The sequence below is a fragment of the Salmo trutta genome, unplaced genomic scaffold (genome assembly GCF_901001165.1).
Source record: "Salmo trutta unplaced genomic scaffold, fSalTru1.1, whole genome shotgun sequence".
Lineage (NCBI taxonomy): Eukaryota > Metazoa > Chordata > Actinopteri > Salmoniformes > Salmonidae > Salmo > Salmo trutta.
In genome coordinates this window covers 4768-24149 of record NW_021822353.1, presented here as the reverse complement: position 1 = coordinate 24149, position 19382 = coordinate 4768, and the positions used below count along the sequence as shown (strand labels likewise).

General features: G+C 45.8%; 1 long non-coding RNA gene across 1 annotated transcript; it reads left to right on the top strand.

Moving 5' to 3' along the window:
* The first annotated feature begins 661 nt into the window (after nucleotides 1-661).
* On the top strand, nucleotides 662-2943 carry LOC115181942 (uncharacterized). The gene is made up of 3 exons (XR_003873567.1): nucleotides 662-702; nucleotides 816-938; nucleotides 2904-2943. It is a non-coding gene; the product is annotated as an uncharacterized LOC115181942 (long non-coding RNA).
* Nucleotides 2944-19382: the final 16439 nt, after the last annotated feature.

The following is a 19382-nucleotide window of genomic DNA, read 5'->3' as shown; positions in this document are numbered from 1 at the left end:
ATCATAATGAATCAGATTACATGGAGAGGAGGGGGCCTGATCCTATATCATAATGAATCAGATTACATGGAGAGGGGGGGACCTGATCCTAGATCATAATGAATCAGATTATATGGAGAGGGAGGACCTGATCCTAAATCATAATGAATCAGATTACATGGAGAGGAGGGGGGACCTGATCCTAGATCATAATGAATTAGAATACATGGAGAGGGGGGACCTGATCCTATATCATAATGAATCAGATTACATGGAGAGGGGGGACCTGATCCTAGATCATAATGAATCAGAGTACATGGAGAGGGGGGGACCTGATCCAAGATCATAATTAATCAGATTACATGGAGAGGAGGGACCTGATCCTAGATCATAATGGATCAGATTACATGGAGAGGGGGGACCTGATCCTAGATCATAATGAATCAGATTACATGGAGAGGGGGGACCTGATCCTAGATTATAATGGATCAGATTACATTGAGAGCCGGATATATATAATATACCCTACTATTTTGTAATATTTAATATGCCATAAACTATTGTTTTTTAACAGTTTCATTAATTCATTGTAATTAACTTAATCATTATGACACACCCCTCTCTATTGTCATTGGTTGCACTAATTGCACTGTTCGTCTACATAACCTGGTTCAAGTATTGATGACATCACCCTGAAGAAGGCACAGTGATGCTGAAAAGTTGGTAAATACCCAATAAATTACTGGGAGTTTATATATGGAGTCTGGAACTCTCTTTATTTTGATAGTTTATAACTCTTATGTATTATATATGTGCCATCATTTTGTGTTTTTCAGGCAGCCTGGGAAAGAACTGAAAAAACTCACTGAAGAGTCAAGACAGAGACACCAGAAAGACCAAAGAAGACTTGGACGCAGCATCAGAGGACAGAGAGGGATGTTCAGAACTCACTCAGTCTGGTCACTTGGTGAGGGTAGACTTGGAGGCTGCTTACCTGACATGGAGGAAGTCCCCCCTCCTCTCCCCTACCTTCCCTATACCCCCTCCTCTCCCCTACCTTCCCTATACCCCCTCCTCTCCCCTACCTTCCCTATACCCCCTCCTCTCCCCTATATTCCCTATACTCCCCTCCTCTCCCCTACCTTCCCTATACCCCCCTCCTCTCCCCTATCTTCCCTATACCCCCTCCTCTCCCCTACCTTCCCTATACCCCCCTCCTCTCCCCTACCTTCCCTATACCCCCTCCTCTCCCCTACCTTCCCTATACCCCCCTCCTCTCCCCTACCTTCAATATACCCCCTCCTCTCCCCTACCTTCCTATACCCCTTCCTCTCCCCTACCTTCCCTATACCCCCCTCCTCTCCCCTACCTTCCCTATACCCCCCTCCTCTCACCTACCTTCCCAATAACCCCTCCTCTCCTCTACCTTCCCTATACCCCCTCCTCTCCTCTACCTTCCCTATACCCCCTCCTCTCCCCTACCTTCCCTATACCCCCTACTCTCCCCTACCTTCCCTATACCCCCCTCCTCTCCCCTATCTTCCCTATACCCCCTCCTCTACCCTACCTTCCCTATACCCCCTCCTCTCCCCTACCTTCCCTACACCCCCTCCTCTCCCCTACCTTCCCTATACCCCCTCCTCTCCCCTATATTCCTTATACTCCCCTCCTCTCCCCTATATTCCCTATACTCCCCTCCTCTCCCCTACCTTCCCTATACCCCCTCCTCCCCCTATATTCCCCTTACTCCCCTCCTCTCCCCTATATTCCCTATACTCCCCTCCTCTCCCCTACCTTCCCAATACCCCCTCCTCTCCCCTACCTTCCCTATAACCCCCCCTCCTCTCCCCTACTTCCCTATACACCCCTCCTCTCCCCTACCTCCAATATACCCCCTCCTCCTCCCCTACCTTCCCTATACCCCCTCCTCTCCCCTACCTTCCCTATACCCCCCTCCTCCTCCCCTACCTTCCCTATACCCCCGCCTCTCCCCTACCTTCAATATACCATTACCCCCGTCCTCTCCCCTACCTTCCCTATACCCCCTCCTCTCCCCTACCTTCCCTATACCCCCCTCCTCTCCCCTACCTTCCTATAAACCCCCTCCTCTCCCCCTCCTTCCCATACATACCCCTCCTCTCCCCTACCTTCCCTATACCCCCCCTCTCCCCTACCTTCCCTATACCCCCCCTCTCCCCTACCTTCCCATACCCCCTCCTCTCCCCTACCTTCCCTATACCCCCTCTTCTCCCCTATATTCCCTATACTCCCCTCCTCTCCCCTACCTTCCCTATACCCCCTCCTCTCCCCTATATTCCCTATACTCCCCTCCTCTCCCCTATATTCCCTATACTCCCCTCCTCTCCCTACCTTCCCAATACCCCCTCCTCTCCCCTACCTTCCCTATACCCTCCTCTCCCCTACCTTCCCTATACCCCCCTCCTCTCCCCTACCTTCCCTATACCCCCTCCTCTCCCCTACCTTCCCAATACCCCCTCCTCTCCCCTACTTTCCCTATACCCCCCTCCTCTCCCCTACCTTCCCTATACCCCCTCCTCTCCCCTACCTTCCCTATACCCCCCTCCTTCCCTACCTTCCCTATACTCACTCCTCTCCCTACCTTCCCTATACCCCCTCCTCTCCCCTAACTTCCCTATACCCACTCCTCTCCCCTATCTTCCCTATACCCCCTCCTCTCCCCTACCTTCCCTATACCCCCCCTCCTCTCCCTTACATTCCCTATACCCCCTCCTCTCCCCTACCTTCCCTATACCCCCTCCTCTCCCCTACCTTCCCTATACCCCCCCTGTACCCTACCTTCCCTATACCCCCTCCTCTCCCCTACCTTCCCTATACCCCCTCCCCCCTATTATGTTGGACCATCATGTTTATTTGTTTGAATCTTGTCTTTTTTTTGTGATCAGGTTAGAAGAGAATGACTCCTCAACCCAAGAGGCCCTGGAGCAGCTGTGATCAGGTTAGAAGAGAACGACTCCTCAACCCAAGAGGCCCTGGAGCAGCTGTGATTAGGTTAGAAGAGAATGACTCCTCAACCCAAGAGGCCCTGGAGCAGCTGTGATCAGGTTAGAAGAGAATGACTCCTCAACCCAAGAGGCCCTGGAGCAGCTGTGATTAGGTTAGAAGAGAATGACTCCTCAACCCAAGAGGCCCTGGAGCAGCTGTGATCAGGTTAGAAGAGAATGACTCCTCAACCCAAGAGGCCCTGGAGCAGCTGTGATCAGGTTAGAAGAGAATGACTCCTCAACCCAAGAGGCCCTGGAGCAGCTGTGATCAGGTTAGAAGAGAATGACTCCTCAACCCAAGAGGCCCTGGAGCAGCTGTGAGAGAGCAGCAGTGTGGAAGCATTTGGGGAAATATAAAGGTTTCCTGGTAAAGAGGATTGACTGTTACGTAAAGGGTCAGAGCCACTGAGTGGACAAAATATTAAGGATACCTTCCTAATATTGAGTTACGCCTGGTCAGTTTGTCATGGAAAGAAAGGTGTCCTTAATGTTTTGTGTAAATGACATAATAATTATACATTTATGGATTGTTTTATGTAGCCTATTGTTTTCTATTTATTCAACCTGCCATCTACCCACCTGGGGACTGAGGGTTATGAGAGAACCCCCACATCACTAGCTTCTCTTTATTCAACCTGCCATCTACCCACCTGGGGACTGAGGGTTATGAGAGAACCCCCACATCACTAGCTTCTCTTTATTCAACCTGCCATCTACCCACCTGGGGACTGAGGGTTATGAGAGAACCCCCACATCACTAGCTTCTCTTTATTCAACCTGCCATCTACCCACCTGGGGACTGAGGGTTATGAGAGAACCCCCACATCACTAGCTTCTCTTTATTCAACCTGCCATCTACCCACCTGGGGACTGAGGGTTATGAGAGAACCCCCACATCACTAGCTTCTCTTTATTCAACCTGCCATCTACCCACCTGGGGACTGAGGGTTATGAGAGAACCCCCACATCACTAGCTTCTCTTTATTCAACCTGCCATCTACCCACCTGGGGACTGCGGGTTATGAGAGAACCCCCACATCACTAGCTTCTCTTTATTCAACCTGCCATCTACCCACCTGGGGACTGAGGGTTATGAGAGAACCCCCACATCACTAGCTTCTCTTTATTCAACCTGCCATCTACCTAACTGGGGACTGAGGGTTATGAGAGAACCCCCACATCACTAGCTTCTCTTTATTCAACCTGCCATCTACCCACCTGGGGACTGAGGGTTATGAGAGAACCCCCACATCACTAGCTTCTCTTTATTCAACCTGCCATCTACCCACCTGGGGACTGAGGGTTATGAGAGAACCCCCACATCACTAGCTTCTCTTTATTCAACCTGCCATCTACCCACCTGGGGACTGAGGGTTATGAGAGAACCCCCACATCACTAGCTTCTCTATATTCAACCTGTCATCTACCCACCTGGGGACTGAGGGTTATGAGAGAACCCCCACATCACTAGCTTCTCTTTATTCAACCTGCCATCTACCCACCTGGGGACGGAGGGTTATGAGAACCCCCACATCACTAGCTTCTCTTTATTCAACCTGCCATCTACCCACCTGGGGACTGAGGGTTATGAGAGAACCCCCACATCACTAGCTTCTCTTTATTCAACCTGCCATCTACCCACCTGGGGACTGAGGGTTATGAGAGAACCCCCACACCACTAGCTTCTCTTTATTCAACCTGCCATCTACCCACCTGGGGACTGAGGGTTATGGGAGAACCCCCACATCACTAGCTTCTCTTTATTCAACCTGCCATCTACCCACCTGGGGACTGAGGGTTATGAGAGAACCCCCACAGCACTAGCTTCTCTTTATTCAACCTGCCATCTACCCACCTGGGGACTGAGGGTTATGAGAGAACCCCCACATCACTAGCTTCTCTTTATTCAACCTGCCATCTACCCACCTGGGGACTGAGGGTTATGAGAGAACCCCCACATCACTAGCTTGCATGTTCTACAGCCTTGTAAAGATAAGGAGGGGACGACCGGGAGGCAGGTTGGCATTTATTGTCATGAATTACATTTTACATTTTACATTTTAGTCATTTAGCAGACGCTCTTATCCAGAGCGACTTACAGTAGTGAATGCATACATTTCATACATAAAAAAAATACATATATTGTACTGGCCCCCCGTGGGAATTGAACCCACAACCCTGGCATTGCACACCATGCTCTACCAACTGAGCCACAGGGAAGACTTGCCCTGGAGGTAGGTTGGCATTTATTGTCATGAATCTTGCCCTGGAGGCAGGTTGGCATTTATTGTCATGAATCTTGCCCTGGAGGCAGGTTGGCATTTATTGTCATGAATCTTGCCCTGGAGGCAGGTTGGCATTTATTGTCATGAATCGTGCCCTGGAGGCAGGTTGGCATTTATTGTCATGAATCGTGCCCTGGAGGCAGGTTGGCATTTATTGTCATGAATCGTGCCCTGGAGGCAGGTTGGCATTTATTGTCATGAATCTTGCCCTGGAGGTAGTTCAGCAAAGTGTTCCCTAGCTGGCACAGGCACAAAGTAATACAATCAGATTTTAATCCTAACCTCAACCCTAACCACACTGCTATTCCTTCCCTTAAATTAAGACCATAAAACAACATTTTCCACAGCCAATTCTGACTTTGCAGCTGACATATCTAGAGGAAATCGCACAGTTCTGCCTCCAGGTCAAGATTCATGACAAACGTCAACATGAGACAGGGAGAAGCAATGTAAAAATCAATAACGAAATTGTTTTCACAATTAACATGCTTTTTCTTGTTTCAAGTATGTTTTATTATGAAAAGTACAATATATCCATGTATACTTGTACAACTATGGAGCGTATGTCCACATATAATTGTACAATTTGTTTTTCCAACATAAAAGACAAGAAATGATCACATTGGTATTTTAACAGTGTTATTTTAAGAGTTTAAATGTTTAAACAGAGGATACATCTAAAACAGGATAAAACAAGTGCAGTATGTTGTGAGAATGTTACTTTAACGTCGACTCATAACGTCACACTATAACTTCATGGGAGTCTTGTGGAAAGACTGCATGTTGTTTTGGGTGGATCGAGTGACGTCTTCATCAACATTTTGCAGAATATTCCGGTAATATCTTCACCTCTTGTCGGCTGCAGACATTCATAAGGAGTTCCAGTAGTTTATTTGCCATTTGCAGGTATTAAAAGTAATACATACATTGTAATTCCTTGTTGGATCTCTCTCACATACAGGACAGTACATACCAGAGGAGGCTACTGAGGGGAGGACGGCTCATAATAATGTCTGGAACAGAGTGAATGAAATGGAACACATGGAAACCACGTGTTTGATACCATTCCACTTATTCCACTCCAGCCATTACAAGCCTGTCCTCCCTAAATAAGGTCCCACCAACCTCCTGTGGTACAAACACAAACAGTAAAATATATCATAAAAAATGCAAAGTGGTAAAAGATCAGAAAATATTACATGCCTGTCATGTGTGAGTGTCCAGTGTGTGTGTGTGTGTGTCTGTGTCCAGTGTGTGTGTGTGTGTGTGTGTTCAGTGTGTGTGTGTGTGTGTGTGTCAGTGTTTATGTGTGTCAGTGTGTGCGTGTGTTCAGTGTGTGTGTGTCAGTGTGTGTGTCCAGTGTCTGTGTTCAGTGTGTGTGTGTGTGTGTGTGTGTCCAGTGTTCAGTGTGTGTGTGTTCAGTGTGTGTTTATGTGGGTGTCCACTTTTTGTCCAGTGTGTGTGTGTGTCCAGAATGTGTGTGTGTGTGTGTGTCCAGTGTGTGTGTGTGTTTGTTGTGTGTGTGTCCAGTTTATGTCCAGTTTGTGTGTGTGTGTCCATTTTGTGTCCAGTGTGTGTGTGTCCATTTTGTTTCCAGTGTGTGTGTGTGTGTGTGTTGAGTGTGTGTATATCCAGTGTGTGTGTGTGTGTTGAGTGTGTGTATATCCAGTGTGTGTGTGTGTGTGGTGTGTGTGTGTCCAGTGTGTGTGTCCAGAATGTGTGTGTGTGTGTCCAGTGTATGTGTTCTGTGTGTGTGTGTGTCCAGTGTGTGTGTGTCCAGTGTGTGTGTGTGTGTGTGTGTGTCCAGTGTGTGTGTGTGTGTGTGTGTGTCCAGTGTGTGTGTGTGTCCAGTGTGTGTGTCCAGTGTGTGTGTCCAGTGTGTCCAGTGTGTGTGTGTGTGTGTGTCCAGTGTGTGTCTGTGTCCAGTGTGTGTGTGTGTGTGTCTGTGTCCAGTGTGTGTGTGTGTGTCTGTGTCCAGTGTGTGTGTGTGTGTGTGTGTGTGTGTGTGTCTGTGTCCAGTGTGTGTGTGTGTCCAGTGTGTGTCCAGTGTGTGTCTGTGTCCAGTGTGTGTGTGTGTGTCCAGTGTGTGTCTGTGTCCAGTGTGTCTGTCCAGTGTGTGTGTGTGTGTGTGTCCAGTGTGTGTCTGTGTCCAGTGTGTCTGTGTGTGTGTGTGTGTGTCCAGTGTGTGTGTGTGTGTGTGTGTGTGTGTGTGTGTGTGTGTGTGTGTGTGTGTGTGTGTGTGTGTGTGTGTGTCCAGTGTGTCTGTGTGTGTGTGGGTGTCCAGTGTGTGTGTGTGTTTGTCCAGTGTGTGTGTGTGTGTGTGTTGTCCAGTGTGTGTGTGTGTGTTTGTCCAGTGTGTGTGTGTGTGTGTGTGTTTGTCCAGTGTGTGTGTGTGTGTTTGTCCAGTGTGTGTGTGTGTGTGTCCAGTGTGTGTGTGTCCAGTGTGTGTGTGTGTCCAGTGTGTGTCTGTCCAGTGTGTGTCCGGTGTGTGTGTGTATCCAGTGTGTGTCCTGTGTGTTTGTTGTGTGTGTGTCCAGTGTGTGTCCAGTGTGTGTGTGTGTGTGTGTGTGTGTGTCCAGTGTGTGTGTGTCCAGTGTGTCCAGTGTGTGTGTGTGTGTCTGTGTCCAGTGTGTGTGTGTGTGTGTGTGTGTGTGTGTGTCCAGTGTGTGTCTGTGTCCAGTGTGTGTCTGTGTCCAGTGTGTGTGTGTCTGTGTCCGTGTGTGTGTGTGTGTGTGTGTCCAGTGTGGGTGTGTCCAGTGTGTGTCCAGCGTGTGTCCAGTGTGTGTGTGTGTGTGTCCAGTGTGTGTGTGTGTGTGTGTTTGTCCAGTGTGTGTGTGTGTGTTTGTCCAGTGTGTGTGTGAGTGTGTGTGTTTGTCCAGTGTGTGTCCAGTGTGTGTGTGTGTGTGTTTGTCCAGTGTGGGTGTGTCCAGTGTGGGTGTGTCCAGCGTGTGTCCAGTGTGTGTCCAGTGTGTGTGTGTGTGTGTGTGTTTGTCCAGTGTGTGTGTGTGTGTTTGTCCAGTGTGTGTGTGAGTGTGTGTGTGTTTGTCCAGTGTGTGTGTGTGTGTGTTTGTCCAGTGTGTGTGTGTGTGTGTGTGTGTGTGTGTTTGTCCAGTGTGTGTGTTTGTCCAGTGTGTGTGTGTGTGTGTGTTTGTCCAGTGTGTGTGTGTGTGTGTGTGTGTGTGTTTGTCCAGTGTGTGTGTGTGTGTGTGTGTGTTTGTCCAGTGTGTGTGTGTGTGTGTGTTTGTCCAGTGTGTGTGTGTGTGTGTGTGTTTGTCCAGTGTGTGTGTGTGTGTGTTTGTCCAGTGTGTGTGTGTTTGTCCAGTGTGTGTGTGTGTGAGAGTGTGTGTGTCCAGTGTGTGTGTGTGTGTGTCCAGTTTGTGTCCAGTGTGTGTTTGTGTGTGTGTCCAGTGTGTGTGTGTTTGTCCAGTGTGTGTGTGTGTGTGTGTGTCTAGTGTGTGTGTGTGTGTGTGTGTCCAGTTATTATTTCAGGGACACTGAAGAGCCAACATCAGTGTGTGTGTGTGTGTGTGTGTGTGTGTGTGTGTGTCCATTTTGTGTCCAGTGTGTGTGTGTCCATTTTGTGTCCAGTGTGTGTGTGTGTCCATTTTGTGTCCAGTGTGTGTGTGTCCATTTTGTGTCCTGTGTGTGTGTGTGTGTGGTGTGTGTGTGTGGTGGGTGTGTGTGTTCAGTGTGTGTGTGTATATGTGTGTGTCCAGAATATGTGTGTGTGTGTGTGTCCAGTGTACGTGTTCAGTGTGTGTGTGTGTTGAGTTTATGTCTGGTTTGTCTGTGTCCAGTGTGTGTGTATTTCCAGTGTGTGTGTGTCCATTTTGTTTCCAGTGTGTATGTATCCAGTGTGTGTGTATGTGTGTGTCCTGTGTGTATGTGTGTGTCCTGTGTGTATGTGTGTGTCTAGTGTGTGTGTGTGTGTGTGTCCAGTGTGTGTGTGTGTGTGTGTGTGTGTGTGTGTGTGTGTGTGTGTGTGTGTGTGTGTGTGTGTGTGTGTGTGTCAGGTTATTATTTACAGGGACACTGAGGATAATGAACCCCAAACCCCAAACCCTGGATAGAGGGGCTCAGTGAATGTGGAGGTGAATGTGATCAGGTGGGTCAGTGTGTCAGAGGAGGCTCTATAGAAGGACAGAGTGCCGGCTGGCCAGTCCAGATACACTCCTACTCTGTGGGGGCTGGAGGGGCGGACGTCTATGGTAGTGGGATTCTTATTATTGTAATAGGCAGCGTAACTGTTTTCAGAGCAGATCAGACTCCAGGACTTGTCATTGGCTCCAAGACAACAGTCACTATCCCTTCCTCTCCTGCTGATTCCTTTATATGTCACTCCTATACCAGCCCCCCCACTCCACTCTACCTCCCAGTAACAGCGCCCAGTCAGACCCTCTCTACACAGCACATGTTTACAGTCCTCAAATCTCTCTGGGTGATCAGGATACGGCTGCTTCTCTCTCCTACATGTCACCTTTCTGTTCTCCTCAGACAGAGAGAGTTGTCTGTTTACTGTGTTTGGGTCCAGTGTGAGATCACAGACATCTGATGGATGAAACCAGACACAATATTAGAAATCATCATCATTCACATTAGAATGTTAATAACTCACTTTTCACTAATTAATTTAATGTAGATGTTTGTAGGTATCAAAAGGAGAAGTTAAGGTAACTTGAGACTTGTTGAATGATCACATGTTAAACTGTATGGTAATATAATACACACTTATTCACATTAATTACACACACACACACATTGTCATATCAACTCTTTGTAAACTTTGGTGTCCCTGATTTCTGCTTCTGTAGAACTACAGATGATATTTAATATGACCAAGTCAGTAATGATGGTGGTCTTTGACTTAACTTGAATTAAGACTTATTCTTAGTCATATTCTTCACAGCAGTCAACACTCACATTTTCTAAGTCCAGGTTTCATTCTGTTCTCTCCACCATGTTCCACACTGTAGCGGTAAGCAGAAGAACAGACAGTCATTGAGGGATACACCTGAACTCACACACACACACACACACACACACACACACACACACACACACACACACACACACACACACACACACACACACACACACACACACACACACACACACACACTGGACATACACACACTGGACACACACACACTGGACACACATTTACATTTACATTTAAGTCATTTAGCAGACGCTCTTATCCAGAGCGACTTACACACACACAGACAGCACACACTGGACACACACACAGTCAACATATAACGTTGTCCAAGTGGTGGTCAGAATGTTTGTCTTAACTAGCCTGAAAAGTCAAACATGTCTGATATGAACATTGACGTAAACCCTCCACATACTTGAGTTTCTCCAGTCTGCAGTGTGGATCCTCCAGTCCAGCAGAGAGCAGTCTGACTCCTGAGTCTCCTGGGTGATTGTAGCTCAGGTCCAGCTCTCTCAGGTGTGAGGGGTTTGACCTCAGAGCTGAGACCAGAGAAGCACAGCCTTCCTCTGTGACTAGACAGCCTGACAGCCTGCAAAGAGTCAAATCATATTAAAACCACACTGCTATTCTTTGGTGGTGAAAATAGTGGCAGTATATTTCTTCAACATATTCAGATACATCAGTGTCCTGAAACCTTCCATATCTATTCGTAAATTAATGTATCTTTATTTTAAATTATCATATTACTTGTAGAGAGAAATATGTACAGTACAAATATTTGAGTAGACTGACCAGACCAGTTTAAAAGCAGTATCAGTCAAAAGACAGACAGTGAGGTATCAGATTTAGATTGTATTGAGTATACAGTCCACACCATATCTATTTTGACAGTGAAGATAACATTTTAAATGTGGCTCTAAACTCCAACATTTTGGATTTCAGATCAAATGTTTCATATGAGGTGACAGTATATAATGTCACCTTTTATTTGAGGATATTTTAATACATATCTGTTTCACCATTTAGAAAAATGAAAGCACTTTATGCATCTAGTCCCCCTATTTAAAGAAGTCATATGTTTTCTGACCAATTCACTCATAGTGGCTTAAAGTAGTCACAAGTTGAGTATTTGATCCAATATTCCTTGAACGCAGCGAATACATCAAGCTTGTGACTCAAACTCGTTGATTGATTTTGCAGTTTGTTTTGGTTGTGTTTTGGGTGGTGTTTTGCCCAATATTAAAATGGTGGATGGTGTAACGTCAGCTTCCAGCTCACACTCTCAAACACGTAGATCCCCCTGAACGCAGCTCCCTCTCCAGATCCCAGTCACCTGAATTCTGATCACCTGTTCACACACCTGTATGTCATTATCAAACTCTATTTAGTTCAGTTCTTTGCACCCCCATCATTGTGAAGTGTTGTTTGTTTTGTGACACAAGGAGTGCTGCATTTCCCGTAATTTACTCCTCCCGTGAATTATAGTTTTTGCCTGCCTCACTAATGATGCCTTTTGCCGTTTCCCTGCCTGTACTGTTGCCTTTTTGGACCCCCTGTGTATGACCTTCTGCCTGCCCCTGGACCCAGCTACCTGCCTCCTCCTGTGGTCTTTTACAATAAACACCTGCTGAGCCCTGCGCTTGAAACCAGCTCTCTGTCTCCCATTGTGTTCATTACAGATGGTGACTGGAGTCATTTTATTTACAAGTGAGTAGATAACATGTTTCTAAACACTACTAAAAGCATCCTGATGATGCCATGATTAAGAAAAATCATGAATGAATCATGAATAATAATGAGTGAGAAAGTTACAGAAGCTACAACAAAACATGCTGACCTCTCACCATTACCAATAACAGAGGCTACAACAAAACATGCTGACCTCTCACCATTACCAATAACAGAGGCTACAACAAAACATGCTAACCTCTCACCATTACCAATAACAGAGACTACAACAAAACATGCTAAGCTCTCACCATTACCAATAACAGAGGCTACAACAAAACATGCTAACCTCTCACCATTACCAATAACAGAGGCTACAACAAAACATGCTAACCTCTCACCATTACCAATAACAGAGCCTACAACAAAACATGCTAAGCTCTCACCATTACCAATAACAGAGGCTACAACAAAACATGCTAACCTCTCACCATTACCAATAACAGAGGCTACAACAAAACATGCTAACCTCTCACCATTACCAATAACAGAGGCTACAACAAAACATGCTAACCTCTCACCATTACCAATAACAGAGGCTACAACAAAACATGCTAACCTCTCACCATTACCAATAACAGAGGCTACAACAAAACATGCTAACCTCTCACCATTACCAATGACAGAGACACAACAAAACATGCTAACCTCTCACCATTACCAATAACAGAGGCTACAACAAAACATGCTAACCTCTCACCATTACCAATAACAGAGAATACAACAAAACATGCTAACCTCTCACCATTACCAATAACAGAGGCTACAACAAAACATGCTAACCTCTCACCATTACCAATAACAGAGGCTACAACAAAACATGCTAACCTCTCACCATTACCAATAACAGAGGCTACAACAAAACATGCTAACCTCTCACCATTACCAATAACAGAGGCTACAACAAAACATGCTAACCTCTCACCATTACCAATAACAGAGGCTACAACAAAACATGCTAACCTCACCATTACCAATAACAGAGGCTACAACAAAACATGCTAACCACTCACCATTACCAATAACAGACTACAACAAAACATGCTAACCTCTCACCATTACCAATAACAGAGGCTACAACAAAACATGCTAAACTCTCACTATTACCAATAACAAAGGCTACAACAAAACATGCTAACCTCTCACCATTACCAATAACAGAGGCTACAACAAAACATGCTAACCTCTCACCATTACCAATAACAGAGGATACAACAAAACATGCTAACCTCTCACCATTACCAATAACAGAGGCTACAACAAAACATGCTAACCTCTCACCATTACCAATAACAGAGGCTACAACAAAACATGCTAACCTCTCACCATTACCAATAACAGAGACAACAACAAAACATGCTAACCTCTCACCATTACCAATAACAGAGACAACAACAAAACATGCTAACCTCTCACCATTACCAATAACAGAGGCTACAACAAAACATGCTAACCTCTCACCATTACCAATAACAGAGGATACAACAAAACATGCTAACCTCTCACCATTACCAATTTATTTATTTATATCACCTTTATTTTAAAATAATTAAATAATAATAAACCCCAATGACTTGTGCACAGCCCGTGTCCAAATGAAGCACCTCACATTGTGGTTACTCACGACTTGGTAGATATTCCCTCAGTGAAGTATGGCAGTTCCATGCAGGTTTCCTCACCAAGTCCAAGGCAGCACAGCTCCCCATGCAGACAGTCCTCCTTAGTAACCGATATCCCCATGGCAACACAGCTACCCATGCAGACAGTCCTCCTTAGTAACCGATATCCCCATGGCAACACAGCTCCCCATGCAGACAGTCCTCCTTAGTAACCGATATCCCCATGGCAACACAGCTCCCCATGCAGACAGTCCTCCTTAGTAACCGATATCCCCATGGCAACACGAACTCGTTAAGCTTCCCAAGCAATTATCTCCCGGTGTCACACGATGCTAGGCTAACCTCTAGACTGGCTAATACCTCCACGACGAGACGGTAGCTTCAGTCTTTACTAAAGTTTTAACTAAATTATAACAACTCTTTTATTAAATAAAACATGTATTTCCCTTCATGTCTTAGTAGCTATGGGTTTTGTTGTAGTTCTGTCGTCTTCTTTTATAATTTTTCTTCACCAACTGTCCTGAGGTAAAACGACCATCCTTTCATCAACGTCTTTTTCCCTCCCGTTAACCAGGTCAACTCCCATTGGCCACAACTTAACAAGCGACCTTATTGGTCAAAACTTCAACTTCAAAGAAAAACAAACTATTCACTTATACATTAAATAAATATTTCTTCAAAAAGCATAATGCATTAACAACATTACAGTTTAGGAGCAATTCAATCATCTTTTAAATATAATACCAATTCATTATAACAAATAAACTCAATACTTGGTTCAAACAAGGGTATTACACAAACATACAGTCAATAATACAGTAGAAAAATAAGTCTATATTTCAAGGTTTTACTGCTAACCTACAAAGCATTACATGGGCTTGCTCCTACCTATCTTTCCGATTTGGTCCTGCCGTACATACCTACACGTACGCTACGGTCACAAGACGCAGGCCTCCTAATTGTCCCTAGAATTTCTAAGCAAACGGCTGGAGGTAGGGCTTTCTCCTATAGAGCTCCATTTTTATGGAATGGTCTGCCTACCCATGTGAGAGACGCAGACTCAGTCTCAACCTTTAAGTCTTTACTGAAGACTTATCTCTTCAGTAGGTCCTATGATTAAGTATAGTCTGGCCCAGGAGTGTGAAGGTGAACGGAAAGGCTGGAGCAACGAACCGCCCTTGCTGTCTCTGCCTTGTCGGTTCCCCTCTTCCCACTGGGATTCTCTGCCTCTAACCCTTTTACAGGGGCTGAGTCACTGACTTACTGGTGTTCTTCCGTGCCGTCCATGGGAGGGGTGCGTCACTTGAGTAGGTTGAGCCACTGACGTGGTCTTCCGGTCTGGGTTGGCGCCCCCCCTTGGGTTGTGCCGTGGCGGACATCTTTGTGGGCTATACTCGGCCTTGTCTTCAGACGGTAAGTTGGTGGTTGTAGATATCCCTCTAGTGGTGTGGGGGCTGTGCTTTGGCAAAGTGGGTGGGGTTATATCCTGCCTGTTTGGCCCTGTCCGGGGGTATCATCGGATGGGGCCACAGTGTCTTCTGATCCCTCCTGTCTCAGCCTCCAGTATTTATGCTGCAGTAGTTTATGTGTCGGGGGGCTAGGGTCAGTCTGTTACATCTGGAGTATTCTCTTGTCTTATCCGGTGTCCTGTGTGAATGTAAATATGCTCTCTCTAATTCTCTCTTTCTCTCTTTCTTTCTTTCTCTCGGAGGACCTGAGCCCTAGGACCATGCCTCGGGACTACCTGGCATGATGACTCCTTGCTGTCCCCAGTCCACCTGGCCATGCTGCTGCTCCAGTTTCAACTGTTCTGCCTGCGGCTACGGAACCCTGACCTGTTCACCGGACGTGCTTGTTGCACCCTCGACAACTACTATGATTATTATTATTTGACCATGCTGGTAATTTATGAACATTTTAACATCTTGACCATGTTCTGTTATAATATCCACCTGGCACAGCCAGAAGAGGACTGGCCACCCCTCATAGCCTGGTTCCTCTCTAGGTTTCTTCCTAGGTTTTTGGCCTTTCTAGGGAGTTTTTCCTAGGGAGTTTTTCCTAGCCACCGTGCTTCTTTCACATGCATTGCTTGCTATTTGGGGTTTTAGGCTGGGTTTCTGTACAGCACTTTGAGATTTCAGCTGATATACGAAGGGCTATATAAATAAATTTGATTTGATATAACACTTGTATCTTTCAATGTTTATGATGAGTATTTCTGTAATTTGATTTGGCTCTCTGCAACTTGACCGGATGTTTTTGAGACAATGCATTACTGAACATAACGCGCCAATTTAAACTGAGGTTTTTGGATATAAAGATGAACTTTATCGAACAAAACAAACATGTATTGTGTAACATGGAGTCCTGGGAGTGCAACCAGATGAAGATCAAAGGTCAGTGATTAATTTAAAAGCTATTTCTGATTTTTGTGACTCCTCTTCTTGGCTGGAAAATGTCTGTATGGCTTTTTGTGGTTAGGCGGTGTCCTAACATAATCGCATGGTATGCTTTCGCCGTAAAGCCTTTTTGAAATCTGACACCTTGGCTGGATTAACAACAAGTTAAGCTTTATTTTGATGTATTGCACTTGTGATTTCATGAAAGTTTAATATTTATAGTAATTTCATTTGAATTTGGCGCTCTGCCATTACACCGGATGTAATAACGTCCCACCTATCTTAAAGCATCAGACAAGTTACGTACATATAGTTGATTTTATTAAAACACATGGAGCGATTGGTAGAAAGAACAGATGACTCTTGGTTGACCAAGATTTATTTTAGTTGGGGACAGCACTAGAACATGATTTTGGGGCTCCCGAGTGGCGCAGTGGACACTAAGTCCAAGGGTCTACGGCACTGAATCTAGGTGCTTGAGGCGTCACTACAGACACCCTGGTTCGAATCCAGGCTGTATCACAACCGGCCGTGATCGGGAGTCCCATAGGGCGGCGCACAATTGGCCCAGCGTTGTCCGGGGTAGGCAGTCATTGTAAATAAGAATTTATTCTTAACTGACTTGCCTAGTTAAACAAATAAATATTGTGTTTTATGACAAACTGTTTTTTACAAATCCGTCAAGGCACCAACTTTGAGAAGGGTTTAAAACAAAGGTTTCAAAACAATTCATGAATATAATTGAATCTAGGTATGTTTTGCCAACACTTTATAACTGTTACGTCAAGATGTCTTAACTTCTTGACAAGGTTTTGGGTTACGGTTGCTACAATAGCTTTCTCTATGAATTTGAGAGTGATTACATTTCTCTAGCTTCCATCCCTCAGCTGTTTACCAAACCAAGTCCCAGGGCTGCCATTTTGTTGCTGTTTTGGTTTGGTCCATCGCGGGTTATCCGTACTTACGGACCCTGTTATCGTTCTCTTTTGCCGGACCTTCAGCTAGCAAGGTATGTTGTCCTTGGCGCCGTAATTTGGCAATATAAAACTGTGGTAAAGTTACATAAAGTGCTGTTACGCAATTATAAGGTTTGTTACAATGTGAACAATTATAAAGATTTATGTTAACTTTCACCAAGCTCGCTAATTAGGGTACCTATTGTAACTCGGGAGTATTTGGGACCGTGTTTGAGTGAGTTGCTATGTGGTCACGCAGGTGCCCGAGAGCTGTGACTGCACCGAGGGCTAACCTATTGTGTGTTGTCTCTTCGTGTGCAGGTATGTCTTTTATTTTGTTCAGAATATGTTGTATATAATTTTAACTGTATTGTATAGTGTGCTGATGGGCACTGAATGTATGTATGCAGTTCCCGCTCTTTTGCCGGACCTTCAGCTAGCAAGGTGCCCGAGAGCTGTGACTGCACCGAGGGCTAACCTATTGTGTGTTGTCTCTTCGTGTGCAGGACCAATAAACATGATTCAACCATCATAATTCCAGTTGTGGCAGTGTCCTGATTAAAAGTACACAACGCAGAACGAACCACGCTACAAACTGGTGCCGTGACCTGCCGACTGGTCAGCTCGAGCCGACCCCCGGGAGCTGTGCATGTGGCTGAGGCGCACGACCTGCGCATGCGCATTTGTTGATGGTTTCCTGTAAGCTAAGATATACTGTAAACAGTGAATGTGAATGTAGCATATTCATTAGATACAGGTATTCGTGCTTATTTGTATGTTTTTGATGAATTTGTATATTGCATTTTTTTTTTGTATTTGATTGCAGTAAATTACCTTGTATTTTAGTGCCCTGTTGAGCCATGGTAGATTCTCAAGTCCATAGATTGAGTTATGCTGGGGATTTTAGTGTGGGTAGAGGGAGGGGTGTCCTTGCATTTACACCAAGTGTACAGTCAGCTCCTGGGAGTAGAGCGTTTGCTAGTCCTGAGTTTGCAAGCGCTGGGAGGGGTAGGCTGTTTGTTCCACCTGACCAGGGTATCCCACCTCTGTCTTTTGATGTACCATCATCCACAGTCCTCAGTGATAATGGGACGCCTCCGAGTCAGCTTAGTGACATTATTAAGCAGATTGGTTCAGAGATAGGTGAATCCATCAGAGCGAGTTTACTGCAGTCTGGGGTTTCAAGTCTTTCTCCTGCCTGTCCCCCTCACCAACCCCAGCAGGTTCCCCTGCCTGAGCAGTGTGGGTCAACCTTTATTGATGCGTCCAAGCTGAATCTGGTGGTGAAGTCCGATGTTAGTCCTCCACCTTTCTTTAGGGGTGATGGCTCAGATAAGTACTCTGTCCTGGAGTGGGAGGAGTTAATGGGAGTCTACTTAGAGAAGAGGGGTTACACTGGGTCTGAGAATGTTGGGGCGGTGATGTCTAGGCTCATGGGGAGGGCACGGGATGTGACCAAAGTCTGGATGCGTAACAACCCTGTTGTCACAGATGTTAAGGCGGTGTTCAGTGTTCTCAAGCAACACTTTGGGGATACTGTCTGCTCAGGTATGCCATTAGCTGATTTCTATTCAATCAAACCATATGCTAATGAGGGTCCAATAGATTTCTGGATTAGGCTTAACAAAGCTGCAGAGGCAGCCAAACAGTACCTTGTGAGTGAGGGCAGGACCCTACCCAATGAGTGCTCAGAGTTGGCAGTCATGTTTGTACGCAACTGTCCTGATAGAGAGTTGGCCCAAGTGTTCAAGAGCAAACCCATTCGTGACTGGACAGCCAGTGAGGTACAGGATCAGTTGGATGAACTGTTAAGGGAACGTAAAGCATGTAGAACACAACTTTCACAGCAGGTGGCTGCCGTCTTTGACTCCCCACAGGAGGGAGTGGGTCCTGTGAACAGACCTAAGGTGTCATCCTTTTCTCAATGTGGCCGTGAACCAGACCAGGCACCATCTATATCTGAGGGTGAGACATTAGAGAAGGTTTTGACTTTGTTAGAGAAGGCTCTGGTCAGCAATACTCAGTCTGTGAACAGAGGGCCCCGTAAACAGTTCCACAAACGTCAGCGTGAGTGCGCCGTCTGTGGAAGCACTAATCACTGGACCAAAGCTCACTGTCAGATGCACCAGCTGTGCTTCAAGTGCTTCTCTCCGGGCCACATTAGCTTTGACTGTAGTGAGGCTGGGCAGCGACAGAACCCTGGATGTGGACAGACTGGCAGGTCTCAGGAAAACTAGAATGCCTCCATTCTGAGGAGGGCAATGTGGGGCAGTCTTATTTTTCCTCCACTGATGATGATATCCAATCTGTTTATTCTTACTTTTGTGAGTCAGTACCCAAGAACAACACAGTAATTTTTCAGAACACAATGAGAATTACGCAGAATGACAGTTTGTTTTACACCTCCGTGCTAGTACAGGATAAAGTTGAGCTGAAGGGGATGTTAGATAGTGGGTC